Source organism: Pipra filicauda, unplaced genomic scaffold (genome assembly GCF_003945595.2).
Source record: "Pipra filicauda isolate LSUMZ 115617 unplaced genomic scaffold, ASM394559v2 scaffold325_size820570_pilon, whole genome shotgun sequence".
Taxonomy (NCBI): domain Eukaryota; kingdom Metazoa; phylum Chordata; class Aves; order Passeriformes; family Pipridae; genus Pipra; species Pipra filicauda.
Window position 1 is genome coordinate 413,754 of NW_024104449.1, and position 22,375 is coordinate 436,128.

The 22,375-nt window shown below is 42.9% G+C and overlaps 1 protein-coding gene and 1 long non-coding RNA gene across 4 annotated transcripts in view; one reads left to right on the top strand and one right to left on the bottom strand.

Moving 5' to 3' along the window:
* The window catches only part of LIFR (LIF receptor subunit alpha), a 54,974-nt gene extending 44,771 nt beyond the window's left edge, over positions 1-10,203 (bottom strand). The window contains exons 1-3 of one of the 3 annotated variants that reach the window (XM_039383777.1): positions 10,038-10,203; positions 4,001-4,116; positions 281-387 (exon numbers count right to left, since the gene is read on the bottom strand). The gene's annotated coding sequence lies outside the window, so the exon portion shown is untranslated. Of the gene's footprint in view, positions 1-280; positions 388-4,000; positions 4,117-9,625; positions 9,741-10,037 lie in introns of those variants that run through there. The other 2 variants (XM_027714588.2, XM_027714585.2) reach the window with 2 other exon arrangements.
* A 19-nt stretch (positions 10,204-10,222) lies between these two features.
* On the top strand, positions 10,223-13,179 carry LOC120323711. Its single transcript, XR_005564470.1, has 2 exons — positions 10,223-10,509; positions 10,950-13,179. It is a non-coding gene; the product is annotated as an uncharacterized LOC120323711 (long non-coding RNA).
* Positions 13,180-22,375: the final 9,196 nt, after the last annotated feature.

Here is a 22,375-nt window from a genome sequence, read left to right on the forward strand (position 1 = left end):
GTCAGTTCATCAGACAGCTGGGTTTATATTGCAGCACCTTACTCATCTTAATTCTTAAGCCCCATGAAACAAGCAGCTAAATGCCATCAGAGATCACCTGTGCCCTCTGATGAGAGGGTATTTCAAAGCCATGGAGTGCTGCCCCTGACTGAGTTACTGCAGATTTATGCAAGATAAGAAGCCTCAGTAACCACATATACACACATATTGCTCTTGAATTTGCAAACACATAAGTAGATGACTAATTCTAGCTTATGAATAAAGGCATGCATAAACTTACATTTGTACTGTTGGCAGGAGCCCAACTGCAGGAGCCTGTGACAGGCTCAGTCCTTAGTCTTCAGTTTGGGAGAACTGAATGCTGAACTGGACAGTCACATGAGGTACCTGAAATTAAAAGACTCATATATAATATCTTGCTAAGAATGCTACACTAGAGGATCACTCAGAAAAGACGTGGAATTACAAAATATACCTTCAGTGTTTGAGTGTGTGGAGAGAAAAATTAACATTATTTTGCTGAAAGCCTGTTAGTGACCTAATTCTATGGGCAGCTATTGTGATGCTGAGTGTTTGCTCCCATTTTTGTCTGCAGCAATCACTGCCCAAATTCCAACCCAGAGTTACCTACTGATTAGCAAGCATGCATACAGCAGGGCAAAAGGATAACAGATAAGAATCTAACGTTTTCAAGGACATGTTCTTCACATATTAACACCAGCTGCACCACTCATTAGTTGAAATATGAGGAAGCAACCGGAAAACATTCAATTTTCAAACTATCAGTTATCATAGCTCAAGCAAAAATAAAAGTCCTCACAACTTATTCTGTATGGATCAGGTTACCTTACAAAAGCACTTGATCCAACAGCACAAGAGAAAAACTAGTCATTCATTAGCAGTGGAAGTAGTTTCATCCAGTACAAAGTTGATTTATAAAAAGGATCAAATGATTACTTTGAGCAGTTTGGGTCTAAGAGATCATTTGTTGTTGCAAAGGCTAAAACAATGCAACTATTTAGTTCAGTGAGGTTGCTTGGTCACAGCTCTCAATTATGTGCTCAGAGAAAGGATTTAAACTTAACCCACCACATAAGACACCAGAGGAAATGCCACGTAGTAGACCTCCACTGAAAAGTGAACATTGCAAAAAGTAAAACTAATTAAGCATTGGCAAAACTCTCCAAGGGAGGGGGGAACTGATTAACAAAAAATAAGACTGGATGCATTCCTAAAAAACCTTCTAAATACGGGCTCACTACAATTATAGGGCTTCCTATATAGAATCATAGAATCATAGAATCAATTGGGTTGGAAAAGACCTCCGAGATCATCGAGTCCAACCCTTGGTCCAAATCCAGTCCATTTACTAGATCATGGCACTCAGTGCCACGTCCAATCTGCGTTTAAAAATCTCCAGGGATGGTGAATCCACCACCTCTCTGGGCAGCCCATTCCAATGCCTGATTACTCTCTCTGTAAAGAATTTTCTCCTGATATCCAACTTAAATTTCCCCTGGCGGAGCTTAAGCCCGTGCCCCCTTGTCCTATTGCTGAGTGCCTGAGAGAAGAGACCAACCCCCACCTGGCTAGAACTTCCCTTCAGGTAGTTATAGACGGTGATGAGGTCACCTCTGAGCCTCCTCTTCTCCAGGCTAAACAACCCCAGCTCCCTCAGCCTCTCCCCATAGGACTTATGCTCCAGTCCCTTCACCAGCCTTGTTGCTCTTCTCTGGACCCGCTCCAGCACCTCAATATCCTTTCTGAACTGAGGGGCCCAGAACTGAACACAATACTCAAGGTGTGGCCTCACCAACGCAGAGTACAGGGGAAGGATCACTTCCCTGCTCCTGCTGGCCACGCTATTTTTGATACAGGACAAGATCCCATTGGCCTTCTTGGCCACCTGGGCACACTGTTGGCTCATGTTGAGCTTCCTGTCAATTAGTACCCCCAGGTCCCTTTCTGCCTGGCTGCTTTCCAGCCACTCTGTGCCCAGCCTGTAGCGCTGCAGGGGGTTGTTGTGGCCAAAGTGCAGGACCCGGCACTTGGCTTTACTGAACTTCATCCCATTGGAATCAGCCCATCTCTCAAGTCTATCCAGATCCCTCTGCAGAGCCCTCCTGCCTTCCAGCAGGTCGACACTCCCTCCCAATTTGGTGTCATCAGCAAATTTGCTGATGATGGACTCAATCCCCTCATCTAAATCATCAATAAAGATGTTAAACAGGACTGGACCCAACACAGACCCCTGGGGAACACCACTGGTGACCGGCCGCCAGCTGGATGCAGCTCCATTCACCAGCACTCTCTGGGCCCGACCCTCCAGCCAGCTCCTAATCCAGGAGAGGATACACTTGTCCAAGCCATGGGCTACCAGCTTTTCCAGGAGTATATTATGGGAGACAGTGTCAAAGGCCTTGCTGAAGTCTAGATAGACCACATCCACAGCCTTCCCCTCATCCACCAGGTGGGTCACCTGATCGTAAAAAGAGATCAGGTTGGTCAGACAGGACCTGCCCCTCCTAAACCCATGCTGGCTGGGTCTAATCCCTTGTCCATCCTGAAGGCGCTGTGTGATTGCACTTAAAGCCTTTAGTTCATACTATGCCAATGTCAGACTAGAATAGCAGAAATCATGAAGAGATCTCACATAAATATGCATCTTAATGGTGAAGAAATACAATATACAAGGGACAAACTACAGACTTTGAAGTAAGATTTAAAATAAGGGTCACATGACACCTTGCTGGATTTACACTCAGACTGATTCTGATTCATTTGAAATATGTGGCAACATGTGGTCAAAAATATTCTCTTCCAAAAATTTCCCATCATCTTGAAAAAAGAGACAGGTCAGTCACATTTAACTTGGAGCAGAAGGCTGTTCTATATTGGGAATTGTGACAATGCTGTTCTAGCAGATGAATTATGAGTTACGTGCCTTGAGACCTGTGCACTAAAAGATTTCCCAGAGCCATGACCTTTGGAAGCATTTGGAGCAGGGGGAAGAAGGGGAAAAGGAAGAGGAACAGGTAGACTCCAGGGAACAGATATTATTATCCTCACAACCAGAAGAAACCCTATGAGGAGTAAAAGAGTTTGTTTGACATTTACAGTCACCTCACACACACAGTACTTCAGTTCTTGTTGTACACAACTCAAGACAACACTGACGTCTACAATATAAATCTCATTTCTGTTTTGTTTTTTTCTCTCTCTCCTCCTCTCTTTTTTTCTGCCTAGAATTAAACTTTGAAAGCTTATCTCCTTGGTTTTAGCTCCAGACTAGCTGTAAAACCTCAAAGGTCAAACATATCTTTTGCCGCAAGTGCTGAACTTGATCCAAAACATGAATTATTGTAAAAATTAGCTGCAATTGGAACACTTATAACTTACATTCATCTTTGGGCTTCAGAATCTGCAGAAGCTCCACCTATAATACTGACCACTATAATTTTCTTCTGAAATTTATTTGATTTAAGAAGCCTTTTTGCCCGGCAGTAATATTAAAACCAATTATTTAAGAAAGATATTTTTAAGCTCTGTCCTCACTGATTTTACAGTTAAGAGAGGCCATTAGATCACTCAGTTCAAGAAGTGCAAAACCATGATCTGCCATCCAAACAGTTACATAACAGGATGAGCAGCACTGCTGTCTTGGCACAAGAGCTTCTGGATGACCACGTTAAGTCCTGTTTGGAAGGGAGAAGGGTTGCCAGGCTAAGGCAGATACCACCAAACATCCCCAAAAGGAAACTGCCTACCCAGACCAGCCACATGCTGAGCAGAGTCATGGCTCTTGTTCCCCTCGTCCAAATTTCCCTCTCATCTGGGTTCTCCAAGGCATGTGGGATGCAACTCTCAATTATGCAAGTAATTTGAAATGCAGCTTATAAAGTTACAGAAAACATGAATATTAAAGATGCTCAGACCACCCTGATGGACAGCAGCGTGGAGGTGTCTTCACCCACAGCCTAAATGCTGTAGATGGGCTCACCTTCACACTATTTGAGACCACCATGTTCAAATCTGGACTGGACATCTTTGCAGCAAGTGGCCCGGGTCACCATCTGGCTCCAAAAGAGCTTTTCCTGCGCTTCTGAGTTCAAAGTCCTTGAAGTGAAAAGAAAAAAGTTTTTAAAGCTTTAGGCTGAAATGTGTGTCATGCCCAAGGGCTCAATGTGGGGGGCATTCAAGGGCATAAAGCCAGCTTGAATAGAGCTGGCTTGCTCTGCTCACCACCCTAGCCAAGCTTGCCATAGGCCATATCCACGCCATCCAGAATAAATGCTTAACTATCCTTAACTATGCTATCTAGTCAACTGAGCTTGTATTTCCTCTTGGAGGGAAGTAACAGATTTATTCAGTGAGCAAAACTAGCTTAAATGGCTGGCTGTGGCCCAGAAGTAAAACAGGGACAATTTCTGAGCCAGACTGACAGTGTAAACCACCTTCAATCATCCCTGTTACTCGTACTTTTATTGTACCTTTAAGCAACTTGTGCAATAATGACAAAATTATGCAAGCATAAGAAGCATTCCAGCATACTTTTCAGACAGTGTTTATCACCTAAACACATTGCTTTATTTAAATTCCATGATTAGGCACTACGAACTACCAGGCAACCTTGAGATGAAACTATCAAGGTTCAGTCAATATTACAAAGCTGTTATCAGTGCAACTGTAGGTATAAAGCAAGCAAAAATATATACCTTTAATTTTGGAATATGTGTATGTTCCAAAAGAAAGTACTCTTGACTGATGATCAAAACGCAGTAAGCAATACCGGCAGAGAACACTGGTATAACGTTATTCATCAATATGGAATCATTTCCCTTGTCCCCTGCCCTCCCCCCAGAAAAACCCAGCCCAAACCAAACCAAATGAACAAACAAACACAAAAGAAAAAAAATAAAAAAACCCTCACAATAATATTCCAACCAACGTTACTGTATCACCACAAGCAGCCTACTGGCAAGGAAGATGCTGCAGCATAAAAATCAAACTCAAGAAAGTGCTCCTTTATCTATTTAAGGATTAACACCAGGAGACTGAGGCTGGCTGAAAGGCTGCGCTTTTGGTTTTGCAGGAAACTGCCCCTGAATTGCTGGGTTTACAGGAGAGAAAGGAGACTCTGCTCCCTGACAACATATAGCCCAAGAGAGTGGGGAGCTGGTACTAACAGCAAGCTGACAACAGAGGTAGTCCATCCTCTGCTGTGGGCTGTGCTGAGAGTCACTTCAGGGTAAGAAGTGAGGCAGAAGGAGCAGGGAATTGCCACACTGCTGTCCTTGTTTCCATGACACGTGCTTTTATAACTTGTGCTCCCTGAGGTAAAAGGCATAATTTGGACTCAACAGCTGACAACTCAGCAGTTCTCTGCCTGTGGGATAAGGGAAAGCTGGTTCTGTTGTAGCAACAGTTGACCCCACTCCAGTGCCAGCTCCAGACAGTGCACGGAAAGGAGGGCAGACATATGCCCTTCAAAACCTTACACCCTGACCAACATTCATACCAATGGCTTAGGAGTTATTTTTAGTTCAAGCACTTTCTGCTTGCAGTGAAACCTGCTACTAGGAGTGATTCCAAGAGACAGCAGCAGGGAAAGGCAGACAGCAGCAAAGTGGCAAAACCCCCTGCTGAGAATTTCTGGTGCTTGCAGGAGTGCAAGGACCTTACAGACACAGCGCAGGAGGGCTCCCGCAGTCTGTAAATATAGGCACTGCAAATTTTCCAGAGAAAGGAGGATAGCAATGATCAGCAAAAAACTGATGGTACATATGAAAAACAGTCCCCAGATATTTTTCTTAGCCAGCCATAAGAACCTCCAGACATCATTCATTCTAAAACAATAAGTCAGTAAGGAAGGAAAGCAAAGAACACAGGGAACCTCTGCATTTTCTGTATCCTAGCTGCCCCTAAAGCCCTCAAAGGGTAGGTAAAAAAAGAGATCTGTTCATCTAGGAACTTACATGACCCTCATCATTGCCATGCTAATAATTCTGGAAGAAACCTATAAGACTCTGGAAGATGAGCCCTGGTGACATTTAAGCACCTATAAACCCCACACTTTTGATGCTTCAACCAAAAGAAATGTTCAAAAATCCCACTTAACTGCAGCTAAGTATTGGAGAGGTGGAAAAGAAAATGAAAGGAGAGGTGATGATAAATTTTGTAGGCATCAGCATGCACAGATGCAGTCTCATGTTTGACAGGGCCACACCACCTGCCTGATGCTTAGACACTCAAGATTCACAAAGAAATTACTCCTTGCCTGTATCTGCTGATAAAAAGAGCACAGAACCACAGAATCAGGTTCCACAGAAAAATGAGAAGCTTTTTGTATTAAGTCATAGAAAAAGAAAGCAGCAGGAGTGTTCCCTTTCCTAAGGCAGCTGAGACACTGTAGCACTCCCTGGGGTATGGCAAACACCTCTGACCACGTCCAGAGACTACTCAAAGTGACAGATGTCAGGATGAAGACTTCTCTAGCCTTTCTGTCAATAGCATTTCTCTCTGAGGCTTAAGTAACCACTGTCTCAGAGCAGGACTCCATGTCCTTGTGAGAAGGCACTCACTGGAAGCCAGGGACTATGGACTCTAGGTCCTGCTTCCAAGGATGATTTTGGTCTTTTACATTTAATTGGTAACGGAACAAATTGCATCCAACAGCTTGGGAGTACAGAGCACAACCACCTCTTAAGTCCTACCTAGAAGCAATTTATTTTTCTTATTTTTAGACAGAAATTTGATGCCTGGCAGTCAAAAAGTAGTCATAAGTAAATCTCAGAGGGAGAGACACCAAAACATGAATAATTTCAACTAATTCTAGCTAGTTATGGTAAACAGAGTAAAATTGCCTTTCATACCCATTCTCCACATCTTCCTGCAAATGAATCAACGTCTAACTCAGAGGAACAGCATCCCCTCTCAAAGAGCCATCAGTATTCTGTTTGCATTCTCAATCCTCCCACCTATTCAAGTATCTTTAAATCTCCTTCAGCAGACCTTTTCTTCTACTGCTAACATGCCTTCACTTGAATCCTCTCTGTATTTCAACACGTCTGAATCTAAGATCCCAGTGTTTCAATTAGTACTGCATCCTAGATCAGTATGTACTATTGAAAATGAAACAAAACTAATTCCAAGAAGTTTTCTGGTTTCTTTTTTCAGATTTCCCTTCCGTTGTCCAAAACCTGTCTTTCAACAGCTCAAATAAAAACATTGCAAGGTACTACTTACTATCATTTAAAACTATATCAGATCACTTTTACTTTCATCCAACTAATGTATCAACACTGATACTGACTGCTGAATTTTCTCTGCATTTCTTTGAGCACTAGCACACAGCTTAACTGGAAAAGAACCTCATTCACCTGGTCACATCATCGACTAAGTCATTTGCAGAAAAACGTAATCCATCTTCATCAGCCTTGTGATGCACTGCACTCTGCAAGACAGAGCTGGTATTTACACACATCTAGACTGCTTAAGACTGCCAGGTGGAATTCTTACCAACGCATGAAGTTTAAATATATCTTCATAAGGCACAAAATTTGCTGTCAGTCACGCACTGGATTAAACAATCTAACATTCATACTCTCAGGGAGCTGTTTCTAATACATTGAGAAACTCTGTTCTAGCATTACCTACGGATGTTAATAAATTCAGATATTTTTTGAACATTTACTAAAGCCCTGAGCTGCAAGATGTTGAAATAGATGTGACCTTATAGCCATAGACTGTAACTCAACAAGCACTTGAAAATTAAAGCCTTATGAATACCTGCTAAAATACCAGCAACAGCTTTGCCACCTGCAAAAAAGTCTTCCTCTCTTTCAGAAGAGCATCTCCACCCAAATTGCTGTTCCCATGTATTCCTTATTTGCCTTTGGCAACTCTCTGAGAATGCCCTCACCTAAAGGTTAAGTCTCTCCCTTTCCACAGCACACCTGTAAAGGGATTTTGCACAATCTTACTCATAGATAGTGCTTGCCATGGGTTGCTCTAGGTGACTAAAGCCGCGTGTTTGGAGAGTGCACAATGGAAACTGTTATCAGTTAATAACACTGATTAAAGTTTGAATAGGTGAAACAGCAACAAGATGAAAGGATGCAAAGACTTGGTAAACAGAAAATAAACAAAATAAGGTGACTCCCTAAAAGTTATGCTCCAAATCAGCTCCAACTCAGGGATTTTTAAGCCTTCCATTTCTGCAACATTTTCCAGCTTAGATCATAGACCTGCAGTCTACTGACACTAGACTGTCATTCCTTAGACCTCTCAGGAGTAATCTACAGTCCTGTCTCCAGGTAATGACAGGCAACTCATGCCAAGAAATACCAACCAACTGCAGATATGGCGCTACTCATTTTGTGAGTCAACTTATGGCATTTGCTTCTGCCTCTTCCACATCCAAATCCTTCCCCTCATCAAATAAATGATTTTTGTTTTGATTTTGATTCACATTGTGGTCAAATCCAAATGACTTCTATGTCTATGCTTAGCTTTATGTAGAGTTCAACAAAAATCAAAGCTTATCTTTATCACCAAAAGCATACAGCATACAATGGTTGACAAGCTAAGTACAAGCACAGACTTTTTGCAGATCAAGGCATTCATGCATTCTTCCCTACAGGATGTGCTAAGCTTTATATATAAAGCACGTGGACACTGATGGATCTACATCAAGCAACGTACTGTCTCAGTTGGCATTGCCACATGCTGGTTTGAGAGGGAACACGGCATGACATATACTTTAATCTTTCCCACAGCTACTAAACCTCCTAAGTCTGATTAACACTCTGGATTCATGCTGTGGGGTTGAACTAAGGGTTTGAGAAGAATCTGAAGAATTCTTCTACATTAAGGAGAAAAGGCAGAACGGACTGCCAGGTGAGATGTCAAAGGCAAGTCACAGTGCCTTATTTGGGTCAAGCTGGGTTTCAAAGACAGCAGAAATCTACCCCATGCCCATGCTTCTCTGAAGGGAATTTGCCAGGGCATGGATTGATTACTGAATATGAATATTTGACTATTTTTTCAATGGTGATTTTAAGTGCGAAAGTCTGTGGAAAAGAATCAAAGTGACAACTCTTAACAACAGCTCATGGTCCAAGTTTCCCCAGTACTAGATGATTATAATATCTATCCAGAGCTTTACTCCCACTGATAGCAAACTTCCCAGACACTCACCACTGACTACAATTAAAAAACAAACCATGCATATAACCAATTCCTACCAAAGCAAAACACAGCATGCGAGCACAATATGCCTCATCCAAATATACTTACACACGTTGAAATTTAACAAGGGAATAACGTCTTTTCAGAACTACCTCAGAGGCTTTGAGAGATCCGTTTTCAAACACGATCTCTGCACACATCAGAAATTCAATCACTCAAAACAGACACAGCAAGCTGTGTCTCCACTGCGTCGGAGTCCTTGCAAAGCCAGTGCGCAGCGAGGCGCCCAGCATGTCTGGATGCTCCCCAAACGCAGAAGGGACTCTGGATTGTCCTCCCAAGGTCCCATTTTTCAAAAGGGTGCTGCTTATTCAAAATAAAATAAAATAGAATAAAATAAAATAAAATCACAGAAAGAGGCATAAATAGTATTTACCCGCCGCTCAGTCCTTGAACCAGCCAACCTGCCGGCCAGCAGAATGAGCTGTTGACAAAACACAGCCTCTATTTAAGTCGCAGGCTCCGGGCAGCGGCGGAGAGGAGCCGCCGGTCTCCCCCGGCGCCCTCGGGGGAGGGTCTGCCCCGCTCCGCGCCCGCACCGGCTCCGACCGCGCCGCGCCCCCGCCCCCGCCCCCACCTGTCCCCAGCCCAGACCGAGTGCCGAGCCGCAGGACACCAGCGAGGCGAGCTCAGGGTCTCCGAAAATCCCCGCCGCCAGACACCCCCCGCCGCCCCTCCCGGCCGGCACCTCCCCGGGGCGGGCAGAGGGAGGGAGGGATGGAGGGAACATCCATCACTGCGCCCCTCGGGCCGCCCCCTCCCAGGTGCAAGCGGGTCCTGGCACTCACCCGCCGCCGCCTCGCCGTGCCCTGTGGCGGCCGCATTCCGCGGGGTGCGGGGGCTGTGCGCGTTCCCGGCGGCCCAGCTCCGGCGGGCAGCAGTGCGCAGCGCCGACAGGAAGGAGGGATGCAGCCGCGGAGGGAGGGAGGGAGGGAGGGAAGGAGGGAAGGAGAAGGAGGGAGGGAGGGAGCGAGGGATAGAGGAGCGGGGCTGGCGGGCTGCCCGCGGGCGGAGCCTGCGCTGTGCACCGCCCGCCGCCGCCCCCGGCCCTGCCCCGGGCACCGCCGGCTCCCGCCGCCTGGCCCGGCCCGGCCCGGCCCTGTCGTTGCTGCAGCCCCGGTGCTGCCGGGTCGGAGCTGCCCTGGGCTGCAGGGCCCCGTTAGTCGTGTCGCCGGGGTGTGGTGGGGACTGAGCTGCTGGGGACACTCGGTGGCGTGGCTGGGTCCCCGGCGGGCTGTGGCGAGCGCCCTGCGGGGGAAGGTGAAGTCACGGATATGATCTGAGCCTTTCAGGTTCTCTCTGTGACACGGTCAGATATTATTCTTAGAAAAGTGTCTTGAATGTCTCCAGCGCTGCCAGCCCTCCAGGGTTTGACGCAGTGGGCCTAGCCCTCCAGACCCAGGCCCTTCTTGACTAATTTTATTTTTGTATTTGCCTCTAGTTTTTGAGGTCTGGGGCTTGACCTCCAGCATTTCATGGAAGCCACAACAGTTGCATGCCAGCCTCTCTTTTAAATTAAACTTGAAATCTTCACAATCCCACAGTCTCAAGAGTCTAGCAATTAAAAAAAAAATATGCCACGAGACCCATAAAATCAGTACAGTTGGCAAGCTTGTGGCTCCTCTCTTGTGCCCGAGTCAACCACAGGAGAATGGGGAGAAAAACTAACTGCTGGATTTTCCTTGTGTTTTTCTGCCTAGGTTTTCCTGCTGTGGCTTCCAAGTTGCTGCAGATTGATTGTCTCAGAACCCATATTACAGGGAGCTGCATTGTATGAAAATCCTGGGCCAGACTTGTGTTCCATCTTGGATCAGTAGATGATTTCAGGTCCCCAAATCCACGTTGTCCTGCTGTCCTGCATATAGCTTGCCTGGTCTAAGTGAATACAGTTTATTTTGTAGAGAAGAAATCTGCCCCTGTTTCCTCTTCTTTCCAGTGTTTTTGCTTGTGCAAACAGAATTGCATCTTATGAACCTTGTGGTTGGGTCATACATCAAGATATGTGACTTCAGATCTGTTCTGGCTCAAGGACACTCTTGACTTCAGACCTTGAACGCTGAGACTTGTCTATGGGTTGGCCTGCATCACCTCAAGAAGGATTGAGTCTCCTTATCCACATACCATTCTTGGATTTTTTTAAACATGATTTGAAGAAAAGCCCTAGGCTGTGAATCCTGAGCACAACGTGGTGTCTTCTCTTGATGCACATTGAAACACTCTTAACTCCACCGAAGGACAGACTTTAAGAGAAGATCCTATTAGGCATCTTCTATTTAGTAGGTTTAAGCAGTTGCCTTTCCAGCACATCAGTCAGCCTTTCACAATGCCAAATCTCTCACCCCTGAAAAGGTCTGCTGGATGGCTAATTTTGTGGTCTAGACTTCACTCCAGGCACAAAGAGGTTTGATATGCCAGTTACCTAAGAAAATCTTTCTATTTAGTTCCCATTCAAGCCTAGAAGGCCTCCTACCCTATTTCCATGCAACAGCAGCCAGATCACAATGAAACTGGGAATACTCATGGCACCATGAAGCTTGGGAAGAAAGTGGACATTGCATTGTACACCCTTGTCCAAGAGAGGACTGCCTCTGCCTTTCTCCATTTCCAGATCTCACTAACTGAAGCCTGTTGCCTTCCCTAGAGTCTGCATCCAAGGCTCAGGAGATGCAGAATGCACATGTGCCGTGGATTATAGACCCACAGATGATACAAGGACTTTTTTCAAAGGCATTGAAAACATTACATGAAATTGTATCATCTTTCTTTTCTGCAGCTCCTGTTATTTCAACTTTAGTAAAGGCTCACAGACATTGTACTTGTTAGAAAGCCCTATATATGGTACCATCATGTATATGGTGCCATCAGTAGTTGTGGAAGATTTGGAAAATTTTCTAGATCACAAACTTAAGCATTTTTACTACTTTTTTCTTCTTAAATAGTAAGGTAGCTTCCCTGTGATTTACAGACATCCCATACAGGAATTGGGGGTGTTTGCATTTTTTTTAAGCAGGAAAACGTGATTGTGAAATTAGAAGAAGCTGCCAGGAGAAATCAGAGGTAGGGGTAGTTCATGAAGTTATTTTAAGATTTTGATATTGTATTGATGATTCAATTTTTAATGACTCAGTTGAAAGTTAAGAAACTTTTTAGATCTGATACTGTTTAAAATAAGACTATATAGCACAAGTTTCAAGGTGAGAAGACTACAAGTGGTATCAGTTATCTCTTTTTTATACAGTGAAATATGCTAATTTTAATATAAATATCCCCTAGACTAGGCAAAAGACTGGCCTAGTTACACCACTACTTCTGATCTGCAGGAAGTATGCTATCCATGCATCCAATCTAATCATGACACCTTCCCCATAAAATATCATAGCTGCTCTACTTTATTATGAAATTTATCTGCACATAGGACATATATGCAGACCATTTATTTTGCTTCCTGCCTTATCTCAGTTTTCCAGAAAACTGAAGGTCTGTAATGCACAACTGTGTCTTTATATACTCAGTGTAGGATCTTGTTGTTGATGTCAACAGCAGCAGGGCTGTGCCTTTCAGCATTAATATTTTGGACAGTGAAAGAGGAAGGTTTTAATCTCTACGGAGAGTAGGCTAGCTTGAGTTTATCTTAGTCTGTCTCAGGGCTTAGTATTACTTAGAGAACAACAGATCTGCTGTCTAGGTCAGAAAAAACTTCTTGAGGCATGTAAATTCCAAATGAAAGTGAGAAGCCCAGCTAGGACGTTTTCATTAATGAGAGTTTCCTGGAGCCATTTAGTCTTGTATTTAAGGGTGTGTTGGTTATTTATGGCAGGGAAAAGGAACGGATGTGTTGATGTTCTGGAACTTTTCCTTTGTGCATTGTTTCCCATTTCACAGTTGTATTTGGCACCCACTTTCCTCCAGGCAATAAAGAATATTAAAGAACTTCCTTTGCTGAGAAGTTGTGCACGCATTTTACAAACCATACAGTTTAACCAGAAGTGTGAAAGGTAGTACTTCTACCAGCATTTACAAAAACCAGAGATTGTGAATATGTAGTAGTGCCAGCAAAGGTCTGCCAATGGTTGATTTTATGGACTATCTATTCCTGTTTTCTTAGAAAAAAAAGGATTATATAATAGAATCAACAAAGCAAATTTTGTTCTGACTGAATGTATTCAGGAAAGCCAATAACAAAACTCACATGGGCTGTGATAAACGCAGGAGTAACCTCCGTTCATGCCACAAATAACCTTGAGTACTGTGGATAGTGCAAGTATTTTGGTACTCGCAAAACAACTGTTCTTTCCTATAAAGTCTCATTGGAAGCATCCCTGTGTTGTCAAGTTGGTGCAGAGCTTTTCTTTGAAATGAGGTTGCTGACTCCAGACAAATAAACTCTTGGTAATTAATATTTTTCAAATACAGAGAATTTTCTTCATCATTAGGGACCTATGCTGGTGAACTCAGGGACAGGTTGGCAATATATTGCTAAAGGGCTTCAAAAACTTGCCTGGTCTCCCTCATCTGAAGGAAAACCATGCTGTCTATTGTGGTTTTTGCATTTGCAGGGAAAAGCGATGAAGGACTTTGATCTACTGACCTGAACTAACTTTGATAGTGCCACGAGTTTAAAAAGAAATGGAAAGAAAAACACTACTTGCCAAAACCAATTAAATTTAAGGCACTTGCAATCCTTCCACTGGAAAAAAAAACGTACCTCAGATGCCTGGGAAATGCATGATGTTGAAATACTGGATTCACTACCACTAATAAGACTCTTATGGTCAACAGTGAAGGTAAAGCTTCTCCCAGGCAGAACAGAGATGATAGGAGATGGATTGCATTGCCACACATTGCCAAGTGTTAAGATATTTGTGTCTGACCAGGGTCATTTGTCCGTAAAACAGAGGACAAGGGGTACCAACTGTTAAGTCTTCATAAAGTGCATTGGGTCTGTCTTGACTGGCAACAACAAACAATTCTTTCGAACAGGCCTTTTATATCTTCCTGAAACAAGTAGTTGTTATGTAATGATTTTGCTTCTGACCTTTCCTTGCCTTACAGAACCTTTGGAAAAATTTCTGTCTGTTGCCTTTTTTTGCTTATTTTCATGTCTTTATGGCTACTGTTTGTCTTTGTCTTGGGAAGATGTTATCTGAGGCCATATTATCAGACATGGTTTTGGAGGGGTGACAAGTTGCCTATGCTATGGTTATTTAGAGCAAGGGAACTGAACTTTTGGTCTTGTCTTATGATCTTGATGTAAACAGCACACTCCTCACCATTCCTTGATTTGACTGCAATCGTTCATGGCCATCATGTCCATTAATGCTCATTCTTTCCACCCTTGCTCTAGTGTGGCTTCTGATGCTACCACAAGCAGGCATTTTCATTTGTATTTCATTCAGATGAGTCTTAATATCTCAGTTACAAATGTCTACAGTAGCTACAGTGAACCAATGCCTGAAATGGGACTTGCTGCTAAAGATCCTCTGCTAAAACAATCTGCATGTTGTAAACTGATTAACAGCTGCAGGCCCATTTTTCAACCTAGGCACTTGTGCCATCCCACAGGTGATTAAACTGGCAGTGTAAAGGGCAGCACATGCTTAATCATCATGCGATGGATGCATCACATTGCTAAGTCTTATACAGTAGCATGAGAGGTCAGTCTTTGAGACAGTGAAATAAGATACAGAGTAGTTCTTGGAAGGAAATGAAGCTAAATACACATTTCTGAAGAAACACCAACAAATGGTAACAAGCCTGCTGATTGTGGAAGACTTAGTGGAATCAGTCCTAGAACTAAGTCTGGCTCATGGATATGAAGCTGAAGAGGCTTACTTTGCACGATAGTGGAAGAGCCAAATTGCATCACAAAAAAGAGAATTTCCAAGAGTCAGAAACTCATTTGTTTTTGTAATAGCCACAAAAGCATGGAAGTCTGAAAATAAAAGATACTGCGAACATCTTGAGCATTCATATCCTCGTAATATTGCAAGGCCCTCCATTGGCTCCCCAGCATCACTGTATCACATTCAAACATACTGCCCTGTTCTGTGCAACTTTCAACTATGCTCCTTATTTCACAGCTTTTGCCACTGCTGTGTTGGCTCTTTCCAATGCAGTGCCATTCCCATCAGTTACACTTCTCTGATCACTAATTTATCAGCTAGATATTGCCATGCTTTATCTATTTCTAAGAGATCTCACCAAGAAATGTCCCCTGTATTACAGGGCTTAGTAAGTTGTTGCTTCAGATTTTCTGTGCATCCGTCCAAGGCCTGAACATGTCTGATGAATGTCGGATGAATTTTAAGTACCCTAAGCTGTTATGAACTTCACATGCACTCCAGAGCTGATCTCCACATCAGCAGGAGCCATTCAACCAGAATTCATGTAACTCAAGCTGAGCTGTCAGTTTCAGTGAATCCTGAATAGGTGGCTAGAATTTTCAGAGTTCTCACTGCACAAAGTTTCCAGGCAGCAATACCCTCTCTCCCCACTGAACTGTATCCAAGGAATGAAATTACTTCTCCCATACTATCCCTGGGCAGAGCTGTTAGCCCACTCATTGCTTGGAAGCAAATTTCTGTGCATCAGCATAGAAGCAGTAAGACAATGACAGCTCAGATAAGAGAGGAGGTGGACATATAACAAATGCTGTTCAGAAGCATACGAAGTTCTGTATTTACATGGTTCATAGCATTCCTCCTGTCAGTCTTTCCATCTCATTTTTCATATGTGAATTTCGATACTGCTTAACACACTGCATCAGAGATTGGGATGCTATAGTATTAAACAACATGCAAATAAGATACATCAAGGTGTGGCCTTGGAGTATATGATGGGCAAATCCAGCTATTAGAAGTAACTTTGTCCTTTCTGGGCCTGACTGTAGAAATATTGGTTTTGGATGTTTTTCATTTACCTTGGTTAACCACAGTTCTCTTGTAGGCTGATAAAAGATCTCTCTTTATACACAAACAGAAATGCTAACTCCAGTAAAGCAGATAATTCTAGCATATTTGGAAGTCAGGTTGAAAGACATTTTCATAAAAGCAGGTGATTGTTTGCATGAGGTTAAATATTGCAGCAAATTCTGTATCCACTCCAGGAGTTTCCATCAAGGTGCACCTATTTTTGTCCTCTGTTTGGCTTTTATTTTTATACAAAAATGTGTCTACCAACAACATAGTATTGTCTCAATTACATATCGGCATACATCCTTACATCCTTACATCCTCCCTTCTGGTGTAACAAGCACTTTTGCTTTCAGTAGTTTGAAGACTGTTGGCAATCTTAATTTGCCTTTGCACAAGCCTGGTAAAGCCAAAGGAGCTGCCCACAGAGGGCGTGGTTTGTTTTACCATGGGGGCTGTAAATTTAAGTTTCTTCGAGCAGAAAACAATTTTCTGTAAAACACTTTTTAGAACATGTATGGACACTGGAGACACCAGAAATGTATGTACACGCTGAAAATAGTTCGACTGAGCATGCTCTGTCTTGTTCCCATTCTTTACCAAGCTGGATGTCTAGGCAGCTTCATTCCCCACTGGGGTCGCAGGAGATGCAGAGGACAATCATCCTGGTGTCACAGAACCTCATTTGTCAGCACTGAGCTGAAACGGATTCACATTCACACTTGTCTCTATTCTGTGCTCCCTGCACACCTGGGAGGCTGCACAGCACATTCTTGAGACAGATTCTGTGAGTGCATGAGGCACAGGCTGAATTAGTGCATGTGTTAGCCTAGATGAGGTTTGGCAGGTACTTTTCATGAGTGTGAACTTCAGCCTCCATCAAGTCTCTTACTCTGTGATTCTAGAGGATCCTGTATTGTGTTAATATAAATCTTTGCATACATCCACACAGTAAGACAGATGGAGGAAACAATTCCTTTTTGGTTTGGTGGTTGTTTTCTTTTTTTAAATTAACCTCCCCTCAAGGTATTTTTTGACTGAATAGTTTCCCTGCTGTGAGTTACACTGAATACAAATATTGAGCCACTGGAAGGCTGGTAGGAAGTAGGAATAAACAGGAATAAACAGCTAAGGGCAAAGTTTAAAGGGCTATAGGGCTGGACTAGACATCCCAGGGGGAGCACTCCTACTGTATGTCAAACCACACTCCTGGGATCTAGGCTGTCCTTAATCTGGTAGATGTGGTGAGTTCAACCTTCAGCTATGTGCCTTAGCCACTGTATTGGAGTATTTCAGGCATAGTGGGGGACTCAAACACACTTGCAACAGCCAGGATGAACTGACAGTAGAAACCTGAGGGAAAAGAGGGAATTCGCCTTCTGTGCGTCATCTGAAGCAACACAGTGACAGTTGTGGGAGCTGAGCTGTGTCCCTAATTCCAAAGATCATCTGGACTCTGCTCTTTGTGAGCCCACATTTTAGCATGAGAGGAACACTCAGCCTCCCCAAAACTCTATAACCATATCATTTGGATATCCACTGGAACAAGGAAACTGTCTTCCCTGGTAGGAATATCTGTCTTTCAGGAGAACATACTTGCAAGAAGCTTTTATTAGGCTCCTAATTGCAATTTTAGAGGTACTTCAGTAAAGCCCCAGTAAGGGTGTTTGGATTTGGCATGCTAGCTGTTGCAATCTCCAAGTGCTGAAGGCCTCTTCAGCCTGTGCCTTTTCCCTGTTTTATACCTGGTGCTTCTATGGAATTCAGACTGGAGCAGAACGCGCATAAATTATGAGCACTGCAGCACTCAGCATTTTGATGTTCCTCATACTTGGACAGGCTGCTAGTTCTTCACTTACAGGAAAATTGTGAACTTTAAAGTCAAGGCCCTGACACACTCTTTGCTGAACCTAAAATATATAACAAATCCATATAGGCATCTAGTGAACAGGGGAAAAGGCTCACAGGAAGCAACCTGCTGAGCCAAAAGGAAATTCCTGTTGTTTCATTTGTTTTCTCAGTTTTTGCTTTCCTACACAGCTCTGTAAGCTGAGGTTTTGTTGCCTCACATTTTTTTAATGCGCAGCAATTCCACCATGCCTTGTTCCAGATCCCTGGCCTTACATGCAAGTCTTCCCTCTCTTGCCTGTAATAAGGCAAAATGATGCCAAAGAAGACTGAAAGTCTCAATCTGTAAGATAAAGAATATAGACACTGCGTGAAGGCACTTTAAGATAGAGCCTCTCCTGACTTTGAACCTGATGGCATTAACATCAATCTTTTGTGTTCCATCTTGCACTACCTACTCAACAGTACTACTCAGGGCTCCCCAGCTGGCATCTGTGGCCCTGAAACCCTCTCTTGGATTTAAACACCAGGGAAATTTCTTTTTCTGTAGACTCATGGGAGAAACAACAAATGCCATCATATATGTACATACAGGCTTTAAGGGATTGTCTGGGAAGTGGAAGAGATGGGGTTCAATGGGCAAGGATGCTCCAAAGGCTGTTTTCCTTGCCCGCAGGGTGCTCTGGCCACCTCCTTAGGCCAGAGGGCGCTGTCCACTCTGATTTTAAGCATGACATCACTTGAAAACCAACGGGGATATTGTGGAGAAAGAAAAGGCTGGAGCAGGAGTGTGCGGAGAGTAGTGCCTGGGTAGAGAGCAGGAGGAGCAAACTTCTGGTCCCTGCTCCAGGGCATGCTTTTTTTGGTTGTATTCAGGTGCAGAAGCCATGCATTTTTCACACACAACAGTGAGGCTTTCTGAGGAAGTTGGGAAGAAATTTGTATTTACCCATGACAGTCACACTATGATTCACCCTGTCCCGTATTATAAGCAGCAACCTTGACAACTGTCTTGTGCAATCCTACCGCTTTCCCGGACTTCACGGGAACACAACTCTTTGTGTTGAGCTACTTGAGAATAGCCTGACTCCTCCCTCCCGCCGGAGAGAAAGCCTGGGCAGAAAGACTTGCTGAAGTTCCCGCTTCTACAGTTTACCATAAGCTGTGCCAGTAACAAGCTTTTCTCTGGGGTCCAAGTGGCAAAAACTTGTCCCTTGCTTTCCACATTCAGAGGAGGCAGGAGTTACAGCCATTGGTATGTGCCAAACAAAGCTTTGCAGCAGTGAGAAAAGGTGACTCTTGGGAATTAAGTGCTGGTTATACTGTTTTGAGCTGGGAGTACAGAGCAGCACTGTCCTGCAGCGATACCAGAGCAAGCATCTCACAGCTCCCATGCACACAGCTCCAGAGCGAGATTCTGGTATTAGAAGATAACCTTATGTGCTCCACAGATGACAGTGGTTGCATAAATCATTGCTTTTTTTGGCAAGAAGTGATTGCCAGAGAGACTGCAAGCTGCTGTTATTATTGTATTTGGATGTGAAGTCTGTCCTGGTAGTGAAGCTGGCTCTGACTTCAGAAAGAGGGAGTGTACCAAAGGCTTCGGGGAGAATCTGTACCAGTTCACCTGTGGGATGGGTTCCCACAGCTGGTAAGAAGTAGTACAAAAATAAGGTCTACTTCCAATGGCAGCTACTCAGCACAGTCTCAGACCAACCCAGAAACAAGCATTTCAGTTTTAGAAGAGAAAATCTGGGGAAAAGTCTCACCTCAAACATTAAAAAATGTCTTACTACAGCTCTGCAAATGCTTTTGACTCTCTATCTCCTTATTCTGGTTAGTTGTGGGGTTTCTTTCTTCTTTTTTTTTTTTTTTTTTGTTCTCCCTTCCCCTCCCTTCCCCTCTCCTTTGCTCTTTTGTTTATTATTCTGAACCTTGTTAAACATTACTCCAGCACTTTCTCATGAAGGGCTACAGTCTGTGGCTCCAAGTATCACAGAAATTTCCAGAGAACTAGCCCTCATTGCATACTGCAGCATTCACTGGTCAAATGTGATGCTACTCTAACCTTTCAAGATAAACCACAAGCTGCAGAACCAACCCACTAAACAGCCTCCTAGAGATGCCTTAAATTTTCTCTTTTAATTGCAGCACTGTACCGAGAAATAACTTTCACAGGAAATCTCTGTACTGGAAACAAATGGGAAGCATGGGACTCTAAAGATTAGAAAGGAAGGGTTATCTTTGTGTTTAGCTAGTTGTTTGCAGCTTCCAGCAGTTTGAAAAGATAAAGCTATGTAGCTGTTAAGTTTTATTAAAGGACATAAGCCAGCTCCATATTTATTAGCATGAATGTTTAATATCAAATCTGGTTTGGCAAAGTGAGCACGAATCCCTTCTCTTTGGTGTGTGCAGGAGGAGATCAAGCCTGTGCAAACCTCTACTGTCAGTTCTAGAGAGAAAAGAATTGAACTCTCTACCATAAGACCTGTGCCCTCACAAAGCTCTTTCTGAAAAAGAAATGGAGCAGAGAGGATGACTGTAGTGACATTATCATTAGAAAGATTGATACTTTACCGCTATGACTCATTCTTTCCCCATAATTTTATTCCTAAAAGCCAATTAATGATGTTTAAAGGATGGGTGTTAATACTTGCTCTTGCAAACAAATGTAATTAACACAATTTGTGATTTTGCAATTTTGCTTTTGAAATTAATGCAACACTGAATAATCTTTACAACTTTCAAAACTGATACATTTTGCTTTTTCTCGAGGAATGATTTTGTGCATGAAAACTTCTTTTTTTAGGCAAAACATTGGGCAACTCCTGAATAATCTTCATAAATTAGTATTAATTGCTGACTAATCTATGTGCAATCAATATCCAAATTGCATGTCACTTTTTTAATAAAAATTAGTTTTTCATTTGTTCCAGGCTGGTACATTTTCTATATTCTTTTGATTTATTATTATAAACTTATTCAGTTTGGTTTTACAAAACTCAGAGAGTCAACAAATACTCTATCAAGGGAGTATTATCTACAGATTTTTACTTTTCCAGTCTATGTTTTTTGTGATCTTCAAAATCTATTTAGGCCTAATCAGGTCTGAAGAGTGAATCTATAGCATTTAAATAATCCAAAATTATTTAGATAATGAAGAATCTGTGGCATCCCATGAGCAGAAAAGGACCTCCATTATACTATTTTTGTATGACTATTTATCCAGCAAAATCTGAGGTCCTGATGGCTTCTGAAAAGCAAGAGAAGTTGTGCAGATCCACACCTAGGGAAAAGAAAGCAAGTAGAGCTGCCTTAGGCATCAGCAGTCTCTACCTCCCCGATGCTCTCTGGAGTGTGATCCTCTTGACATGGTTTTGATGACAGGAGCTTGGAATCACTACAAAGCACATCTTTTGGCATTGATCTCTCAGGTTTGCAAAAGACATATAAAAGACTGTCTTCTTTGATTCCAAGTGAAGTCACAGGACTGTTTTGGGGTATTCCAGTATCCTTAAGACATTTAACCATTTTCCCACTGCTTCAGAATATCAGAACTGAAACCCAAATTTGTCCAGGGAATATGTGAATCTTATGGTATTTTGTGAAAAAACAAAAAAAAAAACAAAAAAAACAAAACAAAAAAAAAAAAAAAAAAAAAAAAACAACAAAACAACCCAAACAAAAAACCAGCAGAAAGTATTTTTAACCAAGATATGTTTTCTCTACACCAAACTCTTGTCAGGAGGATCCTTCTGATACATATTTGTGAAGGTCTATATAGCCAAAAAACAAAGGAATAAGCCGGAAGAGAAAGTAGCATGGAAATAGCAGATGTCACTGCAGAAGCACTTGTCATGAGCAATAGGAAGTGAGATGAGAGATCCTGTGCGTTCTGACTGAAAACAGGCACTTACAAGCAGTGGAAGAGAATCCAGCTCTTAGAGGCTGATGTGCTCAGGGATCCAGGCTTACTAGGTTCGTTGCAAGTAAACTAGAATACATCACAAAAGGTCTGACTCTGTCACTACCTTCTTCTCTGAATATGAATCATCTACAACAGCCTGCATTTTGTTAGTTGCTCAAATGAAATGGGGGACACAAGAGGAAGTATTACTTGTAAGGTTCATAAAAAACTACTCAGAATGATAGAATATGTGCATTGTAGGAATATCCTAGATATAAAATATAACTCATGGCTAGGCTTCGTGAAGGAAGATTTGGGGAAGGCTCTACCCGCGTTTGTTACCAGCGCGCTGGTGGCTAAAAAGGCCAATACGAGATAGAAACATTTGGTTACAAAATATAACTACTGAATACTAAAAAGGTGCTCAATGTCCAAAGTTACGTTTCACTTTTTTCCTGAA